The following is a 21,618-nucleotide window of genomic DNA, read 5'->3' on the forward strand; positions in this document are numbered from 1 at the left end:
ATTACATTGAATAATAAAGATAAAAAAAAGAAAAACAAATGTTAGACATTTAAAATGAAATAAAGAAAAAGGAAATGGAACTAAGAAAAAGACCTGGGAAGAAGAAAATTATCAGGGAGATTACAATGTTGCAGACACAACTGGGACATTTGTTGAAGTAAAATGGAACCTGAAAAGACTGCAACAGAAATTTTTTGAAAGAGCAAATAAACCTGGTAAATATTTGGCTTGGCAATTGAAAAAAAAGAAAAGAGAAGCTAAAATTATAAGTAAAATAAAGGTTGGTGGAAAAGAAATTGTAGATCAGGAAGGAATAAAAAAAGGATTTTTTAAAATATTACACCAAATTGTTTAAAAAATTGAAAATAAGTAAAGAAAAGTTGGAGGTATATTTACAAAAAATTAATGTGGCTCCTTTAACAGAAAATGTGGAAAAAGTATTTAATGAACCAATAGAAAAATGTAAATTGAAGCAGCAATAAAGGTAATGAAAACAGGAAAAGCACCTGGTCCAGATGGATTTACAGTAAAATTTTATAAAGTCCTCAGAGAAGGGTTAATACCCAAACTGCACAAATTGATGAATATTGTAAGAATGGAGGGGAAAGTACCAAATACATGAAAAGAAGCAGTGATTTCTTTGATTCCAAAAAAAGATAGAGATGTCACAGATGTAAAAAATTATAGACCAATCTCATTGTTAAATGTGGACTATAAAATATACACAAGAATACTAGCAGAAAGACTTAAAAAGAATTTTTGATGAAGTTTATTAAAGAAGAGCAAGCAGGATTTCTTCCAAGGAGACAAATAAGAGACAATATTAGAACTGTTGTAAATATTGTAAAATACTATGAAAGACATCCTGAAAAAGATGGCACTATTCTTTGCGGATGCAGAGAAAGCTTTTGATAATTTAAATTGGGAGTTTATGTTTGCGGTAATGAAGAAACTGAGATTGGGAGAGAATTGTATTAGAATGGTAAGAGTAGTATACACTGAACAATGGGCAAGACTTTGTATTAATATAGATTTAACGGAGTATATGATGATCAGCAAAGGAACAAGACAAGGTTGCCCTCTATCTCCGTTGTTATTTATAATGACTTTAGAAATGTTGCTGATGCAAATTCAGGAGGATACAGAGATAGAGGGACTGAAATTGAAGGGATTTTCCTATAAATATAGAGCATTTGCTGATGATGTTATGTTCATAAATGAAAACCCATTAAAAGTAATGCCACTGCTCTTGAGGAAAATACAAGAATATGGAGAACTATATGGAGGACTGGATTTTATATAAACAAAGAGAAATCAAAAATTTTGTGTAAAAATATGAAAATTGAAAAACAGAAATAATTACAGAGCTTAACTGAGTGTGAAGTTACAAGTAAAATAAATTATCTAGGTGTGGAAATTACCATGAAAAATATTGACTTATATAAAAATAATTATGAAAAGTTATAGCATAAAATGGAAGAAGATATGTTAAAATTGAATAGACTCAATCTGTCATTATTGGGAAGAATAGCCGCAATAAAAATGAATATTCTAAAAATCCCATTGTGAAGGATAATAAACAATTTATTAAATGGCAAAGGAAAAATTTGTGTGGGCTGGGAAGAAACCAAGAATTAAAATGAAAGTGTTAACAGATGCTAAAGAAAGAGGTGGATTTCAACTACCAGATTTAAAACTATACCATGAGGCGGTATGCTTGGTGTGGATAAAAGAATGGATAACTCTGTTAAATAAAAAACTTTTAGCATTAGAAGGACATGGAAACAAATTTGGGTGGCATGCATATATGTATTATGGTAAAAGTAAATTGGACAACCTTTTCTCTCACCATTCTATAAGGAGAAATCTGTTAAATACGTGGGTAAAATACAAAAAATATGGAGATGAGAGAAAGCCGTTGTTGATATTGCCAACGAAAGTAACAAAAATATATGCTGAAGGTGAAGGAAAGTGGCTATCATATGGTCAAAAATTGAAAATTCAAGATGGTAAAATCGAAATAAAGATGGAAGAATTAAGTAACAAATATGATTGGTTTCAAATTCAACAAATTAAGAACCTGGTGGAAAGCGACATTAAAAGTGAAGGAATAAGAAAAGAGCAAATCGAATTGGAAAAAGTTCTGCTTGGAGATAATGAAAAGTTGATTTCAAAACTATATAAATTATTACTGAAATGGTCTACTGAAGATGAAGTAGTAAAATCTCAAATGATAAAATGGGCAATTAATGTTAATAAAGAAATAGATGGAAACATGGGAATACTTGTGGAAGAACTCTATGAAAATTTCGACATGTTATAGTATCAAAGAAAACTGTTATAAAATGATGTGCCAAGTGTTATAAAATGATGACTAGAGAGGCCAATCCCTTGCTTCAGAGTCTCCAGAAAGGGGAAGGGAGGGAAACGTCTGCTTAGCACTTCATTATTCCCTATGTGGAGATCAATTCTTATAGGGTATAATGGGGAATTGATCCAGAGGTTTCGGGCTCTGGGGGAGCTGTTTTTTGATTTAGAGACACCAAATTTTCAGTATAGAATCTAGTGCCTCTCCCCAAAGTACCCCCCGAGTTTCAAAACGATTGGACCAGGGGGTCCAATTCTATGATCCCCAAAAGAAGGTGCCCCTATCCTTCATTATTTCCTATGGAAGGAAGACGTTTAAAAAGGTGTGCGGTCCTTTAAATATGATGGCCAGAAGTTCCCAGATATTTCTTGAATTTTACTTGGCAACCCTAGAAGCAGCAGAGCTGCCTGGCTCAGTCTACAAGATCAAGGCAAGAGAAGGAGTGACTTTCCTAGCCATGTCTGATATAAGAAAAGTGGTGCCTGGCTTATTGGTTACATGAGATGTCTCTTCTTCCCTCCCTCACCCCTTTGAGACAGCAGGAAAGATTCAGGAAGACTTCCTCCTCTCCTCCCTCTTTCTCTTTTGAGGGATGGCAGCAGGACAGGCTAGTAGAGAGGTGGGGGGCCCCAGGTCGTTTGGTTCTTAAGATTTGGAGGATAAGGTAATGAAATGAGTTGCTTAGGGTCTCCATTGTGGAGAACGGTGAAGTATAAATCCATCAAAATAATAAATAAAGCTGATGTTGGAAGACAGGTAAAAGGTAGGTTGGCAGGTAGATGGGAAGGAAAGAAAGAAGTAGGAAAAGGGTAATGGGTATGGCAGCTGTTATGTATTGAACATAAGTTACCTGGCCGCATGGTGATCGCTACTAAAGGCGACCCCCTGGATCCCCGGATGGAGCTCGCCTTTCACCCCGCCCATCAAGATCTGTGGCGGGAAGTTTGACCGACCAGGATTGGCCTGGTCGGAGGAGGGGGATTGTTCCAGGTACTGTATATAAGCGGGGCCCGGCCCGCGTGTTCCCTCTCTTGTAATGTGCTACTGAATAAACTATGCTGCCTTCAAACCGTCTCGGTTCTCAGTACATTACAGCAGCTTTCAGGGGAGGAAGGAGGAAATAGTGGTTGAAGGGGAAATGAAATTCTCCCCCACCAGTCTTTGCAGGTTCCCTGTTTGTAAATATCTATTGCCATGATGAACTAGTCTCTCTAAATCCCTGGATTGCCATGAAAAATGCCAATGGATTTAAATAAAACCTGGGAATTCAGTGGAAATAGGGCTTTTTTTGTAGCAGGAACCCCTTTGCGTATAAGGCCACACACCCCTGATGTCGCCAATCCTCCTGGAGCTTACAGGGCTCTTCATACAGGGCCTACTGCAAGCTCCAGGAGGATTGGCTACATCAGGGGGGCATGGCCTAATATGCAAAGAGGTTCTTGCTACAAAAAAGCCCAGAATGGAAGCAGTTGGATCATGGCAAGTAGTTATAATTTTCTTGAACTACAGACATCTTTTAATTACCAATAAAAGTGCCCCAACAAATTTGCCAGTGATAAAGGAACAGGCAGCCGTGAGGAACTGAGGCCCAGGCTTCTGAATCCACAGGAATATGAAGGATACATGGAGAAGCATCACAGAGTGGAAGCAGGTCAAGTCTAAAAGGAAAGGGGAAGCCACCAAGTTTCATAGATAGCTAAAATGCACAATACCTTTTTTAAAAAGAGAAAGTGGGGTCCTGCCACACCTTGTCTTAATCTGTTCATGAAAGGGAAATAACCCCGCACTGAAGACATTACCTGCCAAGCCTGAAGACCTTGAAGTTCAATGTTTTGAAACCCCACAGTTTTCCTTTGATAGGAGGAAGATGCTTCCTGCAAAGCATGTGCCACAGCATAGACAGCATTAGAGATACCATAACTGTGGTCGGTCATGTGCATTTCAAAAAAGGTCTGAGGAAGGCTCTCCAGCCTCTCCTCCCCAGTACATGTTTCATTGACTTCCACTGGCTCTGTAGGATCTGGAAAGGAACAGTCAAATGCTTGTGCCCAGAAGTCCTTGAGGAAACCATTTTCTCTTGTCCAGTAATGTTCTTTGGTTTGCAGATATTCCTGGAACCCTTGGAATTCTTTGAAGTGCATTTGGAAGGAAATTGCACCTTGGAAGAATTGGAAATCAGAATTCATAGTACCTGTTGATGCAAAATCAATCTGGCCCATCATAATCCACACCTTTCTAAAGGACATATTGTCAATATATCCCGGATATCCTAATAACAGGAAAAAGTTGATCACATTAATAGACCAAATTTCTCCATAGAGGATAAAAGTGTTGGCCTTGCTTTCAATGAAGGGTATATAGAGATCTCCCAATAAATTATAAAAATCAGCTGGAATTTCAGAACTGCATTGCCTTCGGATTCTTCCTGTGAATGACAAACAGACTAGATTTTGGGTGAGTAATGGCTCCACAACCTTTATGAAATGGTCTCCTGTATCATCATCCAAAACAAAAAGTCCAACCCACATCCATCCAAAATGAAGAAGCAGTTGAATCAAAGCCGTATACTGATGAGATTCATTTAGGAGCATGCGGTAAAAGGAAGGGAACCCTTTTGTATCCCTCTTCTGTGGGGCAAAGGACCCATAGGTGAGCTGGAAGGAAAGGAAACGTTTCCTAGAAACATAGGTGGAGGCAGGAATGCTTAGATAGATATTCTCTGGTTTTGCACTAAACATTTCCTGTAGGAATTGGCAAGTTTGTTAGAATTCAAAGTCCAGAATGCTTGGATGTGTAAAAGCTCTCAAGTTTTGGGAATATGTCTAAAAGTGTCTTCTGCTTAAACATACTTCCCATTCCTTGTATGTTATTCCACTCAACATTCAATCTTGTTCTTTCTTGCCCCCAGATGACTTTATTTTTTCTTTCCTACTGCCTTCAAAACTGACCAAGAAGGAAATGTTGAAATACTGTTGCTTGATCCCTTAGTAATTTTCTACTCAACAATTAATAAATGGTGAAATTCAGTACCAGTAGATGTAGGGATGGTGTAAATTGCTTTAAAGACAGATTCATGAATGATAAGTCCATCGATCACAACTAGCCACCCAGAAGCTAAGATCATTCAATAAGATCAATGTGGAAGGACTGTCTGAACCCTCCATCTCCGATGGTTATACAATAGAGGATATGGTGTAAACCTCCCTGCCTCTAATGATTCACCTACAGTTCACTATTTTGTGTTTTTCATATATATGTTAAGGTAAGGATAGATAAGTTTGTGAGAGAGAGTGCTTGACTCAAAGACACCCAATCAACATCATAGCTGAACAGTGGTTTGAACTGAGGTCTCCTCCTTATTTTAGCACTCTAACCAATATTCTTAACTAGCTCTCACTCATACAACATTTTATGCAGGATGTCAGCCATTAGGAATGAGATATATTGATAGCATTCTATTTTTCATCTGAAGACATTTGCATCTCTAGTGAAATTGCCTGCAGTTAAAAGAAGTATACTCTTTCAGATGTGCTGCCAACTTTTTTTTCATTGCTGCAGGCTAACACAGACACCCCGCTGGAATATATATTATCCCTCTGATACATGCCACCATGCAGGCATCCTACCTGTGCAATATGAGCCCCATGGCACAGAGTGGCAAGCTGCAGTACTGCAGTCCAAGCTCTGCTTACGACCTGAGTTTGATCCCGGGGGAAGCTGGGTTCAGGTAGCCATATCAAAGTTGACTCATCCTTCCATCCTTCTGAGGTTGGTAAAATGAGTACCCAGCTTGCTGGGGGAACAGTGTAGATGACTAGGGAAGGCAATGGCAAACAACCCCATAAAAAGTCTGCAAAGAAAATGTCGTGATGTGACATCACTTCATGGGTTGATAATGCACAGGGGACTACCTTTACCTTTTACCTGTGGAATCTTGTAGAGGCCTAAGATGTGTGTCATATAGTCCGAGATATCACCCTTCAGTCCTCCGATGACACTTATCAGATTATTCTGGAGGTCACATTTGTAGCTGGGGACAAATCTCTGTGCTCTAAAGAGCAAGTCCAGAGTGGTCCGATAGGTCATCCTGGCATCATAATTGCTGTCATAGATATGGAAACCAAGTGTAAGGTTGGGCAGCATCTTTGGATTCTGATTGACCTGGTTGACTGTAAATACTAATGCCAGGACATGTTGGAAGAACTTCATCACTATTCTGTAAATAGAATTAAACGCTCGTTAACTGGAGAATTCTATCAGTTACCAAACAATTCTATCGCAATTGTGGACCATTCTGGGTCCTCCTTAGTTTTCAGGCAGTTAACAAAATCTTTTCTCTTCTGCCCAAGCAGAATACTTCAGATCCCTACCTATTGTGTGTTCTTCACAGAATGTTGGCATACTGGTTTTCAACTTGGGGACAGCAGCCTTTCTAAATCATGGCCAACCTTGATATTATGGAATAGTTTAGGTAATATTGGCAGCCACCGGTTGGGAAAGGTTTTTATCAGATCTATGGAAATCAGATTCTTCACAAGGGATTTGCCAGAAACGAAAGATGTTTAGAGGGCAATGATCACTTGCAATGCTATTGCCTATTTCAAAATTATTCATTTGATCCAATAGTGTAGACAGCCATATAATCCATTGCAATAACATGAAGAGAAAATATATATGTGTAAGAACTTCCTAATCAAACTTTGTCCCATGCAAAAAGTACAAACTGATCTTCATTATGTTTTTGCTTTGCCCTTTATACTTGGAGCATAGAAACAAATTCCTGGCTAGGACCTTAGAGACTTTATTCTCTTTCCAGTTCTGACAAATTAATATGTATGCTGTCAGATGTAGATTCCCTTGTCTCCTACAGGATAGCACTCTAGGAAAATCAGAGCAACTGAGGTATCTAAGAAAGCTGTCATATGAAATGATATGTAACTTTTGAGTCCAAATGAGAATTTTTAGAGATGGATGTTATATCAGAAATCCTAGGGCTGTAAGTACGTTTTAACTTGTAAAGGCAAATGGCCATATACAATAAAATTTATTACTTGCTTACATACTTATTTACTTACTTAATATATTATGGTAGTTACCACTGAAAAATCACTGTCTGCATTTTGGGCTTTTGGCCTTCTATTTCTTTCTTCACCCAATTTCCTCCCAGAATAAAGGGCTCAAAGTGCTTACAAAGACATACCTTGCTTACACCACATGCAACATGACCAGAATTTTTATTAAAAAAAACACCCGTAAGAAAGCACTCATAGGACAAAAAATGAGCTATGGAATGCAACCCAAAGAACAGGGTTAATCTGCACATCAAGCTGCATTTATACAGATATAAAGCATTTATGAAACCTTTGAACCTCACAAAAATGACTCCAAGCAGTAATGGCCAAGACTGAGAAAATGATAGGGTGAAGAGGTAAGGTGAACCAAACATAGGTTTTATTACTTCGAAATATTCTCTCTTGTATATCAAATATAGTTAGGTTTTAAGTCCTAGCAAAGGTGATATGCAGAGTGAAAAGAAAAACTACTTACTCTGGAACTTCAAATAAATTTTTTGAAGGGTGTTGTGTAAAAGAAAGTCTGTAACTTTGGTGATGTATGTGGGAAAGAATTCCACCAATAAGGACGTCCCCTGCCTGGGACCATTCCTGTGGAACAGGGAGAGGATCCTTTAGAAAGCACGGCAAAGCTTTTACAGTCTTAATCATGGGAAGAAACAGATATATTGCCACGACCAATGTCCCCATTCTGTGACCATCTACAACTTTAGAGCTACCTAGGATAGTGACTACATCCAGCAGCCTCCTTTCTTAAAGAGAAATATACCAGCCTACATTCTATCAACTGTTATAAAGAGATGCCTTCAGTGCTAGCTGAGATGGAGATTTCAAGCATGAACAACCTATCCTAGCTTGAAGTGACAGAAACCTGCTTGCCTCTTTTCCCTTCTGCCAGAAGCCAGTGGCAATGGGGGTATAATGACTATTTACAGATTTCCTCTTGATTGCTTCCTTCCCCCTTTCGGAAGGTTTGTCAAGGAGAAGAAATTACAGTGATTGGCATGATTGCAAGAGGAGATGATTGGCATGATTTCCCTCTGCAGAAATTGAACTCTGCTAACTTTAACAAGAACAGTTTTGCCAATTTGGTGTAGTGGATAAGAGTGTGGACTCTTATCTGGGAGAACCGGGTTTGATTCCCCACTTCTCTACTTGCAGCTGCTGGAATGGCCTTGGGTCAACCATAGCTATCGCAGGAGTTGTCCCTGAAAGGGCAGCTTCTGTGAGAACTCTGTCAGAACGGTGGGGTACAAATCTGCTGTCTTCTTCTTGTTTTTTGAACTGACCCCTAGAGATGAGCTGGTGTGTCCCTTTTCTTTTTTTCACATTGTTATTCTTTCATTCCTTAAAGAAGTTTGGGAGATCAATGTGGCTCTCCCCACCTCCATTTTATCTCCGCAGCTACCATGAGATCGAGAGGAATAGTGGGTGACTGGGGATTAGAACCTGGATCTCCCACCCTGTTCTAGTACAAGAACCATAATACTGATTATGGTTCTTTCATGTTCTTTGTATGGGATCCTTTCAGCATTGCCAACCTCAAGGCTGAGACTGGAGTTCTTTCAGTATTACAGCTGACCTCAAGACTACAGAGATCAGGTTCCCTGGTGGGAATGGTGCCTTCAGGTTGTGAATTATGTAGTATTGGATCTCCTTTCCAAATTTTTGACCTCACTTATAGCACTACCCCCAAATCTCCAAAATTTTCCTAGGCCAGTGTTGGTGTTATATGATGTAGTATAGGCTATATGACGGATGGAATGCAGCCAAAACCCATAGCTAGAAGAGGGGTGTCACCAGCCAATGCCCCCTCCCCTATTTGTCCAGCCTGACCAGATGATTGATTGTGCCCGGTCAGCTGTAGTAGGAGAAAAAGAGAGGGAGAACCCTTTTGTAGGTAAAAGCTTTTCATTTACCTGCTAGCTGTTTGCTTCTTGAGGCAATACAAAGAACAAACACTGAGATATACAAGCTACAATGTTTAATAACTTTATGTCACATAAATCTATTGGATGTATTATATTATAAGTACAACTTTACAAAGAGGGTTCATCCACAACAAATCTGAAAACTGACTCTACTTAAAGTATGCTGTTTCGAGGTAATTCCTTGCAGCTGTGTGTTAGATATCTCTTTTTTAAAAGGTATAAACCACAATGTGACGCTGATCAAAATTCTAATGGGCTGACACACCATGGATGCTTCACTTACATTCACCCAATACTGCTTTCCCATACCCTATATTGATTCATCATTTTAAAGTCATACCAAAACTTGTTTCTTTCCTAAGGATGCAGTGGAACATCATATAAGAATGTTACTAAGCCCATTTATTTGCTATAATAATTGAACTAATCCTAATTGTTCTCTGTCTCCTAAATGGGAAATTCACTTCTAAAAGGTTGTTCCATGAAAATCTCTGTATGCTCATGTAATCAGTGGTGGGATTCAAATAAATTAACAACAGGTTCTATGTCCTAATGAACATTTTAACTATATCAAAAGATATACCGAAAGGTAGTTTAATAATTCACGCATTAAATACTGCAATAAGAACAGTAAAAGAGGTAAAGACAACTAGACTATGTTTAAAGAAAGATTTTTTGAAGATATTTCCATATTGGGAGTTCTGGCCCTCACATTTAAAGGGATGGCACACCTTTTCAATGCCTTCCTTTCATAGGAAATAATGAAGGATAAAAGCACCTTCTTTTGGGGCTTATAGAATTGGACCCCCTGGTCCAATCTTTTTGAAACTGGGAGGGTATTTTGGGGAGAGGCACTACCATCCTCCACTGTGAAGACTGCCCATTTATACTCACTCTCTGTTTACTATTACTCAGCCAGTTTTTGATCCACAAGAGGACCTGTCCTTTTACTCCATGACTCTCAAGCTTTCTAAGGAGCCTTTGATGAGGAACTTTATCAAAAGCTTTCTGGAAGTCAAGGTAAACAACATCTATTGGGTCCCCTTTGTCCACCCCCTCAAAGAACTGTAACAGGTTAGTGAGGCAAGATCTTCCCTTACAGAACCCATGCTGAGTCTTCCTCAATAACCCGTGTTCATCAATGTGCCTGCTCATTCTGTCCTTGATAATGGTTTCTATCAACTTTCCCGGTATTGAAGTCAGACTGACTGGCCTGTAATTTCCCGGAAATCCTCTGGAACCCTTTTTAAAGATGGGGGTGACATTTGCTACCTTCCAGTTTTCAGGAACGGAGGCAGATTTCAATGAAAGATTACATATTTTTGTCAGAAGATCAACAAGTTCAACTTTGAGTTCTTTCAGAACTCTCGGATGTATGCCATCCGGACCTGGTGACTTATTAGTTTTTAATTTGTCTATCAGTTGTAGAACCTCCTCTCTTGTCACCTCAATCTGACTCAGGTCTTTCAACACCCCTTCCAAAATTAGTGGTTCTGGAGCGGGCAAACACTTCTCGTCTTCCACAGTGAAGGCAAAAAATTTCCTAAAAAACTTAAAACATGCTAAAAGCATTAGCACTTGTTGGTCTTAAAGGTGCTTTCTTTGTATTTCTCCCACGGGATCCAGGGAACTGGGCAAAGGAAGCTCTGGCTCTGGGGGGGGGAGCCTCAGCAAATAGAAGGAAGAGAGGCTTCACTCAGTATCTCTGCTGTGCGATTGAGGGAGCCTGGCAAAGCAAGCTATTCCTCCTCCTTCCTCCCCAAGGGAGGAGCCTCAGCCAATGGAGAAAATAGAAGTTTTGCTCTGCAGTTCCTGTGCAATTGAGGGAGCCTTGCAAAGCAAGCTGTTATACAGAAAGGAGAAAGAAGGAAGCAGATGACAGTCAGTTGCTCAGGGGCCTGATAGGAGCCCTCCGAGGGCCTGATTCGGCCCCCAGGTCAGATGTTTGACACCCCGGCTTTGCAGAACGAAGTGTCACTCTGGCAATGTGAGCTTAAAAGGCTGGCCTCCCTAAAAAAGCAGTGTGCCAACCAAAGCTGGTTATACAAGCTTGAGCAAACACGGGTGGAGGACTCACATGTCCAGGCAGAGGTTTTTTTTTACCATCACCTGAAAGCTACTACAGTTGGGGCACCCAAACGCATGCCACAGAACCCATCTGAACAGATCAACCGTTGGCTGGGGAAAAGCCCGGCTATCAAGCCTTGTTTTGCATACATGGCAACACGCTCCAATATTTATCTCTCTGCAAAAAGAAAAATCTGTCACCTAATTTGACTGCCATTTGCAAAAAAACCAAACAAGCCCGATGCCCCCACAAGCGTTTGCAGCCCACAGACCTTCGCCTACTCATCCTTCCAGGAATGAAAGTGGGCGGGGCTTCCTGACTCCGCGAGTGTGCACGAGCGAGCGAGCGGAGCCCTTCTTTGCCGAGGGGCATACCGGGTCTGGTAGTCTTTTGAGCCTCCTGCCTGCTGTGCTACCGAGCGCAAGGACTACGAGTCCCAGAAGGCGCCGCGGTGGTTAGCTTGAGCTGCTTTTTCCTCAGCGCCTGGGTTTTAATCACACGTGGGAGTGGTGAAGCTGGAAGGGGCTGGAGGGAGTGAGACGCAATTCCTGGCAGGGCGCGCATCTAACTTGTTCGCTTGGGCTTTTTTGCAGTCTGGTGGGGAAAAGAAACTGGTGAGTTTTAGGCACTTAGAGGGGAAAGTCCCCGTTGATCCGAGGGTGCCCGGACAACAAACGGTTCTATAGAACCGATAGCGCATTAGGTAACGGTTCCATAGAACTGGTGCGAACCTGCTGAATCCCACCACTGCATGTAATTCCAGGTATGACAATCTCTCTCTCTCTCTCTCTTGGCTTGGCTTCGCGAACGAAGATTTAAGAAGGGTGCAATAGTCCACGTTTGCTGCAGGCTCGCTGGTGGCTGACAAGACCAATGTGGGACAGGCAGGTCCGGCCACATTGTAAAAACTCTTAAAAATCTCTTTAAGGGCTTCAAAATGTGCATGTGTCCTCTAAAGTTACTGTAGATAGGCCCAGTTCAAATATAATTCTATAATAAATCATATAATGTACCTTTGTGCCAGCTCCCCTACTACAAGCACAACAACAACATGGGATCACAGTTCATTATGATGATGATATGTCGATATTGGATTTATATCCCACCCTCCACTTTGAATCTCAGAGTGGCTTACAATCTCCTTTACCTTCCTCCCCCACAACAGACACCCTGTGAAGTGGGTGTGGCTGAGAGGGCTCTTACAGCAGCTGCCCTTTCAAGGACAACATCCGCCAGAGCTATGGCTGACCCAAGGCCATGCCAGCAGGTGCAGGTGGAGGAGTGGGGAATCAAACCCGGTTCTCCCAGATAAGAGTCTGCACACTTAACCACTACACCAAACTGGCTCTTCTTATTGAGGCAATACAAAGAACAAACACTGTGATATACAAGTTACAATGTTTAGTAACTTTATGAGTCATATAAATCTATTGTATGTATTATATTATAAGTACACATTTACAAAGAAGGTTCATTTACAACATTACAAGAAAGGTCAATCCCTATGAGCACCCAGATATAAGCTCCTTTCGCCGTGTCCAAAGACAGCCTCAGGATAGTCCTGTTTCCTTCAAGAGTTATCAGCCACTTTTTACAATTCATTATTAATGTTTACTAATGCTTTCTGCAGCATCTTTCTTCAAAAATTCTGTTTCTGTAATAAACCATGGTAATAATGAGATATAACAAAGCTGAATGGAAAAGGATAAATCTTAGTGTTTTTAATTTATTGTAACAAAAAACTTACCTCTCAGCAGCACTTAAGTGTTTATATTTATAGTGGGAGCGATGCTCTCAGCACTGTTTATAATAAGCGCAAGCTGTTCCTTTGGATGGCAAAAAACCCCTCTCTTTTTGGAGCAGCCAGTTTTTAACCTCTTTTCTTAACAGATGCATAACTCTTCTACATTTTCTGGCTAAATGCTCTCTACAATTTATATATCTGGAGCAAACCATTCCTATTTATTTTTTTATTTTAGTTTTTTATTTTGTGAATTTATAGTCCGCCCTTTCCCAAGATGGGCTCTGGGCGGATTACCACACAATAAAAACAGCTAAAATCACACAGTAAAACATTAAGAATAAAACAGTTAAAACCGTAGGCTTCCCAATCCGCAGGTCCCAGCGGGGGATCCCATGGTTTTACAGGCTTCCCCCCTCCCCCAGCCAGCTGGCCGGCGTGGGAAGCTCCACCCCCATAGCCATTATGCACCTCCAGGAACGATTCCCATAGGGAATGATGGGGAATTGATCTGCGAGTGTCAGGTGCTCTGAGGGGGGCTGTTTTTTGAGGTAGAGGCGTCAAATTTTCAGTATAGCATCTAGTGCCTCTCCCCAAAATACCTCCCAAGTTTCAAAAAGATTGGACCAGGGGTCCAATTCTAAGAGCCCCAACAGAAGGTGCCCCTATCCTTCATTATTTTCTATGGAAGCAAGGCATTCTAAAAGATATGCTCTCCCTTTAAATGTGATGGCCAGAACTCCCTTGTTCAATTATGCTTGTCACACCCTTGCTCCTAGCTCCGCCCCCAGTGTCTCCTGGCTCCACCCCCAAAGTCTCCTGGCTCCACCCCCAAAGTATCCTGGCTCCACCCCCAAAGTCCCAAATATTTCTTGAATTGGACTTGGCAACCCTATAAAACCATTAAGTAAAAATGAAAAAAGGCGGCATCAGTGATATAAACATCATTCACAGATTGAGTCACAGGATGCAGTGAGCGTAGGGAGGCCACTTAGACGGTGTGAGGACACTCGCCTGCCTTAGCCAACAGCCTGGCGGAACAGCTCCGTTTTGCAGGCCCTCCGGAATGGTAGAAGTTCATTGACGGCCTTAATGTTTTCATTGAACACTTAAGTGTATAATGTTGGAGCAACTAGTCCTTAATTTCTTTTCTGGCCCAATGTAAAACTTTCTGAATTATGCTAGCCAAGCTCTCCATCAACTCTGATAACTGACGCTACTTAAGTATGCTGTTTCTAGGTAATTCCATGCAGCTGTGTGTTAGATATCTCTTTTTTTAAAGGTATAAAGCACAATGTGACACTGATCAAAATTCTAATGGGCTGACACCCCATGGATGCTTCATTTCAAACAGACTTTAGATATAAAAATTTCTAGAAATGAACTGGACTCCGTTCCTTACATTTACCATTGATATTTTAAAGTCATACTTTTTGCTTCTAGCTGGAGGTGTGAAGTGGCATCATTGTCTGGTCAGGGTTGTTATTGACATTTCTGCAGCTGTTGGGCTGAAAAGACCTGACTGGCTTAAGGTATCAGCTGACCATTTCATTGACTCTGGCCAGGGAGGTCATTAGCATTTCTAAAAAGTTGTTGAGTGAGACTGGCCACTATGAAATAGCCCTTTTTTAAAAAAAAAAAAGTAGGTGACAGTTTTGAACAATCCAAACCTCCAGATTCAGATTATTTATTACGGTACATAACCAATAAAAACAATTTAAGAAGCCAATCCATTCAAATCCAATGTACAAAGCAGACGCGTGGGGAGGGGGGGGGCGGGGAGGGCGGGCCGCCCCAGGTCTTGGGGGCCCCGCATTGGCAAGGGGGCCCCCAAACAATGGCCGTGTTGCTGCGAGGGGGGGGGAGAAAAAGAATGGAAGCGCCCGACAGCGAGGGGGAGCGCGCGCACGGCGGAGGAAGGGGGTGTGGCGGGGAGGGGCGCGCGTGCGCACGTCGGGGCTCCTCGTTCCCTTCCCTTCCCCCCTCCCCTTTTTTCCCCCCTCTCTCTCACGCAATCGGGCTGAAAGCGCGGGAAAGGCACGTCGCTGTTTCTCCTCCCTCGCCTTCCACTCCCATCAGCCCCAGCCACGCGGGCCGGGGCTCTGTTCCTTGGAGCGCACCATTGCTGGCCCCACGGAGCTCTGATGCAAGCAGGCAGCCCCGTTGGTCTGAAGCAGTTGAACAAAGCAGGAGCCAAGCTGCACCTTGAAGACCAACCCATTTTTATTGTGAACCTCAGCTGTCTTGCGCTCTTAAGCACACTTCACCAGACGAGGAATCCAGCACAGGGAGCAAAGCCTCATGCTGCTCAGATCCGAGGTTTGCTCAATTGGTTCATTTTAGTGCATGCTGCTGTTTTGTTGCTTTCGCGTGCTCCCGCGACTCAGATCCAAGGTTTGCTCAATTCGTTAATCTGACTATTCTGTCATTGTACCGTTTTGCATTCTAAACCGCTGCCCAGAGAATTTCGCTTCCCTGTCGTTGGTTCTGAAATCTGTACCCTGTTGCATTCTGGGCCACCGCCTACCAGCTCTGTGTGGCTCTGCTCAGTTCTGTAAGGTTTTGCTCACTCTGCGGGATTTCTCGGAGCTCTGAGTAAGGGGGGGGGACTCTCCATGGAGGGAGGAGGGGGGGGGAGTTTGCATTCCTCCTTCTTTGCTTGGAGGCCCCAGGGAAGCCCAGCCTAGTTTCCTTTGGGTGGGGGATTTGGGTTTGCCCCTCCCCTTCCCCTTTTGCTGAGGCTTCTTTGCAGCATTTGGGCACCGCTGGGGGTGCGCTTCTTGCAGGATCTGGGCTGGAGACGGAGGTTCCCAGGATGGAGGAGAGTTTGCATTCCACCTCCTTGGCTGGGAGGGCCCAGAGAAGGCCAGCCTAGTTTTCTTTTTTTGGGGGGGGGGATTTGGGTTTGCCCCTCCCACTTTTGCTGGCGCTTCCTTGCACCCTTTGGGCACCGCTGGGGGTGCGCTTTTTGCAGGGCCTGAGCTGCAGACCCGGGAAGGGGGGGGGGGTTCCCACGAGTGGAGGAGAGAGGAGAGTTTGCATTCCACCTCCTGGGCTGGGAAGACCCAGGGAAGCCCAGCCTAGATTTCTTGGGGGTGGGATTTGGGTTCCCTTCGCCCCTTTGCTGGTGCTTACTTGCAGCTTTTGGGCACCCCTGGGGGTGCCCCGGGGGGCTGGGAAAGGTAGGGGGCGTCCAGGGGAAGGATGGGGGGTGGGCTGCTGCGGGATGTGTGCCCCGATTGGGACAGAGTTGCCAACCTCCAGGGAGGCCTCCGACAACAGTTACAGACAGCAGAGTTCAGCAGAAAGGAAAGGGCGGCTTTAGAGGTTGGCTGGGGGGGGACTCAAGGTGCATCGGTATCCCTACTAGCAATGTTCCCTCTAAGCTTCAGAGTCTTGTGAGCAAAAATTCAACTTTGTGAGCCCCTGCATAAGTGATTGTGCTCTGGGGACATTTTTCCTGAGCTAAGACAAAAATGTGTGAGCTGGAGGCGAAAAATCCGTGAGCTCGCTCATGCTAACTCCTTCCTTGGAGGTTTTTCAACAGAGGCTGGATGGCCCTCTGACAGCAATGGAGATCCTGTGAATTTCGGGGGAGGTGTTTGTGAGTTTCCTGCATTGTGCAGGGGGTTGGACTAGATGACCCTGGAGCTCCCTTCCAACTCTAGGATTCCTGACCGTTAGAGCGGCTCCTCAGAGGAACAGGTTTCCTTCTTGGGAGGTGGTGGGCTCTCCTTCCTTGGAGGTTTTTAAACAGGGGCTAGATGGCCATCTGACAGCAATGGAGATCCTGTGAATTTAGGGGGAGGTGTTGTGAGTTTCCTGCATTGTGCAGGGGGTTGGACTAGATGACCCTAGAGGTCCCTTCCAACTCTATGATTCTAGGTTTTTAAACAGAAACTAGATGGCCACCTGACAGCAATGGAGATCCTATGAATTTAGGGGGAGGTGTTGTGAGTTTCCTGCATTGTGCAGGGGGTTGGACTAGATGACCCTAGAGGTCCCTTCCAACTCTAGGATTCTAGGTTTTTAAGCTGAGGCTAGATGGCCATCTGACAGCAATGAGGATCCTGTGAATTTAGGGGGAGGTGTTTGTGAGTTTCCTGCATTGTGCAGGGGGTTGGACTAGATGACCCTGGAGATCCCTTCCAACTCTATGATTCTATGACCGCCAGAGGTCCCTTCCAACTCTATGATTCTAACTCAGCTTAGAAGGAACACTGCCTACTAGTGCCGACCCGTTCCCCAAACCCCATCCTTCCCAAAGCTCCACCCCCCAAAGTTTCAGGATTTACCCTAACTGGAGGTGGCAACCCCAGCAGAGAGAGGAGGTCTTCAGAAGGGCCCTGAGAAGACTGGGGGTGAGGTGGGGGAATAGTTAAGCTTTGACAACTCTGGAAGAAGGTCTGACTTCCAGCATGACTCTTTTCGGTCCACCTTCTGTGTTATTCTTCGATGTCCAGAGAGCCCTCGTGGGAGCATTCCCAGAGAAGGCCTTTCAGAGCTCATCCTGCTGAAATCGACTCCAGTGGCAAATTGGAGGCTGAGGGAATTTTGGTGCATAGATGGGTTGCCCAGTTAGTCTGTCTGTAGCAGGAGAAATAAGAGCCCCGTGGCACAGAGTGGTAAAGCTGCAGTACTGCAGTCAGAGCCCTCTGCTCACGACCTGAGTTCGATCCCAGCGGAAGCTGGTTCAGGTAGCCGGCTCCAGGTTGACTCAGCCTTCCATCCTTCCGAGGTAGGTCAAAGGAGTCCCCAGCTTGCTGGTGGGAAAGCGTAGATGTCTGGGGAAGGCAATGGCAAACCACCCTGTAAAAAGTCTGCCGTGAAAGCCTTGTGAAAGCAACATCACCCCAGAGTCAGAAACGACTGGTGCTTGCACAGGGGACTACCTTTACCTTTACTAGCAGGAGAAATGAGTCAGAGTCCAGCAGCAGCAGCTTAAAGACTAACTTGGTGCTTGGTGGGGGGGCGCAGTGGGAGTGCTTCTAGCCCCATTGATGGACCTCCTGATGGCACCTGGTTTTATGGCCACTGGGTGACAGAGTGTTGGACTGGATGGGCCACTGGCCTGATCCAACAGGACTTCTCTTATGTTCTTAAGTGACACAGAGTGTTGGACTGGATGGGCCATTGGCCTGATCCAACATGGCTTCTCTTATGTTCTTATGTGACACAAGTGTTGGACTGCATGGGCCATTGGCCTGATCCAACAGGGCTTCTCTTATGTTCTTAAGTGACACAGAGTGTTGGACTGGATGGGCCATTGGCCTGATCCAACATGGCTTCTCTTATGTGACACAAAGTGTTGGACTGGATGGGCCTGATCCAACAAGGCTTCTCTTATGTTCTTATATGTGACACAGAGTTTTGGACTGGATGGCCCATTGGCCTGATCCAACATGGCTTCTGTTATGTTCTTATGTGACACAGAGTGTTGGACTGGAGGGGTCACCAGCCTGATCCAACATGGCTTCTCTTATGTTCTTATGCGACGCAGAGTGTTGGACTGGATGGGCCATTGGCCTGATCCAACAGGGCTTCTCTTATGTTCTTATGCCCCACCTGCCTCCCTTGGGCCCTCTGGGACACTCCAGTAAGGGAACAACAACTGTGGGGGTTCAGCGTTCAAGGAACAATGCAAGAAATTACACTGACCAATAGGCCATCAACCAAGTACTCATTACAGACATCTCTGTGCTACCCAATAAACTGCAAACATATACTGTATTATTATATTATAGTATATAATATCATAAACGGCCTGTTGTCAAAGACCGAGTATGGAACAGTACAGACTGTAAGCGTACATAAACAATGCTCCAGACTATGGGTGTTTCTTCCCTTAAAAAGTTAAATAGCAGTATACAAATGGGCAATCTCAGTTAAAGACCCTAACTCATGGGAGTCGGCGCCCATACAGAATTCAACAATGATTCTCTATAACCTTCGCATTTCTCATCTCAGAGGTTCCTGACCCATCTTCCATCAGTATGCCTGTTTTTGTTTTCCTTGTTTTTCTTGTAAGCTTGCTTAATATAGAAGTCCCACAAGTTCAGGGCACAAGGGGAACAGCTGGGCCAGCAGGCTGCTTGTGGCATTTCTCCCTGTCACATGGTGTGGTGGGGTAATCAGGTTATCAATCACATGACCTAGATCGCACCAGCAGTGCCATCGGGGGGGGGAGCCACCCCCAAAGTGACACCACTTCCTGTTCCCCCCCCACAAGTGGTGGCCATTTTGGGGAAGTTACATCACTTCCTGTTTCCAGCAGGGCTCCCTCGCAAGTGGTGGCCATCTTGCGGAAGTGACATCACCGGAAGTGACATCATATTCTGTTTCTGGAGGCGTGCACACACATGGGGGGCCCACATAAATCTTGGGCCCCGGGCCCCCAAAGCCCTAGCTACGCCACTGGTACAAAGTACTCAAACATTTATGCATGGTTGTTACAGTAGAATAAAAATATTCAAAAACTATTCAAAAAGGAGCTTTGCAAAATTTTAAAATATACTAACAGGACAAAAATGGTCAACTTCAAAGTCCCTCCTTTACAAAATCATCACGAATTCTCCTGGAAGCCACCAGAAATCTGGCACAATCATACGTAAATTGGAGATTAGAGTCTGCTAACGATATATTTCTAGTTTTGGAGTCCAAAAAGCCCCATTATCTCTCTAGCAAAGGATGAATATACTTGACATGTATGCTTTTGTATTATCCACACTCAAGCAAAACATGGTCAATCATTTCCACTTTATCTGTACAACAAGGGCAAACCCGCTCTGCCATTGGCATCGTTCCATAGCAGCCTTCAATGACTGCAGATGGAAAAATATCTATGGCATCAGGCCATAGAAGAGGCCCTTCTGTGAGATGGCATTACTAGATTTGAAAGGTAAGGGGCTGGAATCATCACATATCTCCTTTTTTTGGGGGGGAAATGGATAATTCGGGACCTTGGCAATATCGTTCTGTCCCTCAACATCTTGTAATCTCTGTTTGACTATGACTTTAGCTTGATCTGGAGAGATTCTGATGAAAAACCAAGCACAGACAATGTCTGATGAATAGCTGTGACCCAGTGGCGCCTATCCATAAAAATTAGTGAGGGGCAATGACTAAGATTAAACCAAGTGTTGGTTGAAATTAAGCTTACCCTACCCTTAGCAAACCAGTTTCTAGGTGTAGTGCAGCATTGGAAACACTATTTGGGAAATGAAAAATAGCTCTCAGAAATTTAGACTGTATTTTCTCGAGTGGGGCAAAACTTGATGAAATTGGACCCAAGGTAGTTCCATAGGTGAGTTGTGGGATTGTTTTAGTCAAATATTATTTCAGTGCCTCTGGTATAAAGTGCTCTCTTTTTGGAAGAAATCTGATGATAGCCTGAGTCTATTTGTGACCCAAATTAGCAGCATGTTCATGATAAGCCTTCTTCGTCTCTGTGGGCTAAATCATGACCCCCAGATATTTATGTTACTACCTGTTGTAAACTATGGCCATTTATACTCTATTTCCTTAGCTTGAATTTTGGACTGAAAGCTATAATTTTTGATTTCTGATAGTTGATCTCAAGATGGTTAAGATCGCAGCAGAGACCAAACTGTTCTAATGCCATTGTAAGGCATACTGGTGTTCTGGACAACAGAATTGTGTCGTTCGCAAAAAGTAAGGCTACAAGGTTCTGGTCCACCAGGGAGGGGGGTGGTGGGTACCAACTAGATGAAGGTTGTTAATCACATCATTAATAGAGATGGCAAAAAAGGAAGGAGCCAGGACACAGCCTTGCTTAACACCTTTTAATGTTGGAATGGGATCAGTTAGAAGACCTTGCTTATTGCATCTGACCCTGATAGATGTGCTGGTGTATAACGTCTGGATCAGGAGTATGTGTCTCCTGTCGATTTCTCCCATAGTTTCCCTCTAGATATGGAGTCAAATGCAGATTTTAAGTCAATAAAAATTGTATCCCAATGTAGATCTCCCTTCCCTGAACCCAGCCTGTTCCTCTACCAGATAGTTTTCTTGGATTAGCCAATTCTGCAGTTTCTCCAGGAGATGGCTAGCATACAGTTTCCCCAAAATGCTCAGTAGGCTAATTGACCTATAGTTAGCTGGATTGTCCCTTTGCCCAGATTTAAAAAAGGGAATGATGGTAGCTTCGCTCCAGGTCTCAGGTATATCCCCTGTTGAATCAATATAGGTAAACAATGGGGCCAAAAGAGAGGCTCACCAGTCTATATTATCTCTCAATAGTTCAAGGGGTATAAAGTCCAGGCACGGTACCTTGAGTTTGCTGATCAGAGATTTAACTTCATCAACTGCCACTGGGGACCAAAGCAGCAGGTCCAATAACGCCTCCTGAATCTGAAAGAATGCGAAATGGCAAGAGTTGGAGTAAAGTTTTTGGAGGAATGATTCTCAGTTTTCTGCGG

This window comes from Heteronotia binoei, chromosome 15, assembly GCF_032191835.1.
Source record: "Heteronotia binoei isolate CCM8104 ecotype False Entrance Well chromosome 15, APGP_CSIRO_Hbin_v1, whole genome shotgun sequence".
Lineage (NCBI taxonomy): Eukaryota > Metazoa > Chordata > Lepidosauria > Squamata > Gekkonidae > Heteronotia > Heteronotia binoei.